We start from the raw sequence: 4,087 nt of genomic DNA on the forward strand, positions 1-4,087 counted from the left end.
AAAAATTAAATTGTTTGGAAACGTCAAGAATTTTAAAAGTGACTCTCAGCGGTTCTACCTTACTATAGGTTTGTTCGTCGAGCAAAAAATTTGTACGAATTTGTACGAATTATCACGATTTTTGCCCAAATCGCGTTCGTGCAGACCAAAAATTTATCCAACAATCAAAAATTGTGAGAGCAAAGTGACAGTTCTCTTGGAGAGAAGTTGCAAATGCTTGCTGGAAAAAATTTTCCCAGCAAGAATTTGCAAACACGAAAAACATGTGGTTGTGGCGCATGGTTGCATTTTTGTCTACAATAATTTGAATAAATTAGTTCGTTAAATTTAAAAATTTATAAACACGAGCGATTTTGTTATGAAAAAAGGAAGTAAATAATTGTTGATATAATTAATTTAGTTAATTCCAATGATTTGAATTTAACTCGGCTGAAAAAAATTGTATTCGCAATCGGAATGCAATTGCAACCAGAGTCGATTTAAGAAACCGGACAGCTAGTACGATGAAGAAATTGAAATATATGTATAAAAAAGTCAGAACAACAAGAAATATACATGTATATCCTGTTTTTGGCCATCCGAAAGAATTTTAAAAATTCTATAAAAATTTTTTATGTTTGAAATGCAACCGTGGACACCAGCTGGCAAGGAAACTTGCAAATTCCTGCAAATTTGCGTTCGTGCAGAAATTTGCAAGTTTCTCAACATGAGAGAGAATTTGAGAGAATTTTTTCTTACTCTCTGATATTTTGAGTGTTGGATAATTCTTGCTGGATTTTCGACGAACAAACCTTATATTTTTATCATGCTATGAACCTTGGGTAAAAATGGATAAAGTGTCAAAGTGCATATCAGCTGTTTTGTGTTTACATGTTGCCTGCTTGTAGTGAAGTGCTGAGTCAAGACTTTTAAGTATTGATCGAAATTCGGTACCCATTTAAAAAGTATCCAATACTCTCGATACTCGGTACCGAAACATATAGGTTTCGAATAAAAGCGCACATAGGCCAAAAATATGGAAAAAACGGTTCAGGGGAGACTCGCTTATAAAAACCCGAATGTAGGAGCCAATAGAGCTTTTCATACGGATTCAAATGAAAGATGTATATATGTCGGTTCGAGGCCATAATACAGAGAAACTCTTACTTGTTTGAAGCATTTTTGTTCCAGCTGAATCGGACGATATCATTTTTGTAGGCCTGGGGGCAGATTCTGTAACCAGTTAGCAACAATTTTCGAAACGGCTACGGTTTTGTTGACGTATGATATGAAATATTTTTACGTCAACAAGTGCGATATCGATCCGAAACTTGTCGCTAACTGCTTTCAGAATCTTTTTGTACTTTTGCATTGGTTCGTCAAAGCGGCTTTTTTGGTCTTTGAACCGGGGTTTCGGTTCGGTTCAACGGTTCGAAAAACAAAAAAATAACGCGCAAGTTTAAGTGTCAAGTGCAACAGCGCTCAAGGTTAAGGGTCAAGTGTCTGTCAAATGAGATGGGTTGCCTTTACATTTGATATTGTCACATCATGAACGAAAGACACAAGATCACGTAAGAACAAGAGAGTGAAAAAAGTCGATTTTTTAGCGGGTTCTACGCCATCTTGTTTCACTGGAAAACGAGCGAAAAGTAAACAAAGCAAAGAAAACAACGAAAACCAAAATTAGCCAAAATTATTGTCAGCCACTTTAAACGCACAATTTAGGTAAAATGATGCAACAAAATGCTTTAAAATGTGTTGTCATGTTTAATTAACTCTTCTTTACTTGAATAAAAGTGTAAAATAGTGGTGCTTGTGATGTAAACAAACGCTCAGCTGACGAACCCGCTTTCGCAAACTTTTTTCTAAAAACCAGTTACAAATACAACGTCGCGTTCTTACGTGATCTTGTATTTTTGGTTCATGTTGTCACATGGTAAACAAACATGGTAGGTATTACCATGTTTAACAAAAAGAAAAAAAATGTGGGTACATTTATCTATTGAAATTTGGTTGAAACGAACCTTCAAACCTTTAGGAAAGTGGTTCGGTTTTCGGTTCGCATCAAACATTTGTGGAAAATTTCGGTTCGGTTAAGGGTTCAGTTAATTAATAGAAAAAAGCGGTTTTCCGGTTCAAAACCGGTTCACGCCCCTGGTTTAATGTAAGGAATCGGTATCGGGTACCGAAAAGGAAGTATTGGGTACCGAGTATTGGGTACCGAAAATTCAGCACATCAATAGCTGTTTCACATATTCTGGGCACGAAATCAAGAATGAATGGATCGTGGCACGAAATGTGGTTTTTTGCGTTCCCGTTCTTCTGGATTATGTTCCATTTTTGAGAGCAAACTTTCCGCTTATTCTCTAATTACCGGATCCGGCCCGGATTGTTAGGGAAAGAACCTATACTAATAGGGCATTCGCACAACGCGATTTTACAGGCAACAAAAGTTGAATGAGAAGTTGAAAGTGAAAAAGTTGCCATCAGTGTTGCCGCGCCGTCTCAAGAAAATGTATCACTGACCAAGCCAAAAGTGTATCCAAATGTATCCAATTTTCTTTTTTTACATATACATCTCATAATTTGTAAGAAAACCAAACATTTTCATGAAAAAGACACAATTTAATCTATCCTAAGGACTTGGAATACATGTACATAAAATTAAACATTTGTAATTTCAATTAATAAAGTACATTTTTTGTGCATAAGTATTTTGCAAAGCAAGTATAATAAATAGCAAGTACACTCTAAAAAGAGCATGTAAAACTACTACTGAAAAGTATCTATTTTTCAACAAGAATCTGTATACGTATGAGATGTTCAGTATTGGATTTTGAACTTGAGATCTTTAAAATATACTCATAAATACACATATATAGAATGTTTAGAATTGCAAAAATTTTCAAACTACAAATACATTTCCTACTAATAATAAACATTACTTTATTTTAAACATTTTATGTGTAATTTTGCTCTTTGCTAAAAATTTGGTATGTAAAAGTAAACAGGAAATGATTAAGTTTATTACACGGCCTGCAAATTTGCACACATTAAAAGAGGAAAGTGGTTACCTCTCTTAATATGCGCAAATAAACAACATTTTTTTAGAGTGTATTTAAAGTCTTTTCAGTAAAATTCATACAAGTTTCCTTAAATATATCAAATTTAGTTTTTTAAACGACATTGAAATCTTCTTTCTTTTTAAATTAACAAATGAAAATATGTGATATGAAAGAGATTACTACAGAAAGAGTATAATTTACTTTATATATATCGTCGTTTAAAGTACAAAACCGCGTATCGTCATTCTGCAAAACCGCGTAACTGACATTTGCTGCCGAAAATTGGATTTGCTCACACAAGCTCTTGGCTCAATCCTTATCCATTCGTCCTGAAATATACTAGCCAGAAATGCGATTGCTTTATAAAAAAGAGAACCATTTTGAAATATAAGTGTTTTTACTCTCTAGAAAATAATTTATGCAATGTCACATACGCGGTTTTGCATTATCTTGATACGCGGTTAAACGACGGTATGTATATTAAGATCTTGCGTAAAGCATCCTTTTAAGCTAATTAAAGCCATTGCGCTTGTACCTATTTTGGTGAGATCTCTTCATATGTTCATTGCTTCGTTCACAAAAAATAAAATGCTTTAATTTCACGCTTAAGTAGCGATTCTTTATACGTTTAGAAAACGTAATGCTTTCTACCATATTTAATGAAAATCGATTTTTGAACGAAAAAAACTTTATAGGAAATATACAATTTTGGCCTATTTAAAAAAGTATCCACATTTATACTGACCGGAAAAAACAAGTATCCCGCAAAAATTTGTCTATAAATGTATCCAATTGGATCTATTTAGATCCAAACGGCATCCCTGGTTGCCATCCCTATTCAGACCAGGCGATTTTCAATTCAACACGAATCGTTATTTACATTATTGAAAATGAATTTAAATCGCAAAATTTTATCAATTGGCGTAAATTTGGTAAGCCAAGCATTGGTAGAAGTGCTTTTAGCGAAGCTGAAAGATAAAATAAGAGTAAACAAGTAATTTTTAGCAAAAAAAAACCGACTTAAAAAAAAAATATATATATCT

The sequence above is a fragment of the Rhagoletis pomonella genome, unplaced genomic scaffold (genome assembly GCF_013731165.1).
Source record: "Rhagoletis pomonella isolate Grant_MI unplaced genomic scaffold, Rhpom_1.0 Rhpom_scaffold_00002, whole genome shotgun sequence".
Lineage (NCBI taxonomy): Eukaryota > Metazoa > Arthropoda > Insecta > Diptera > Tephritidae > Rhagoletis > Rhagoletis pomonella.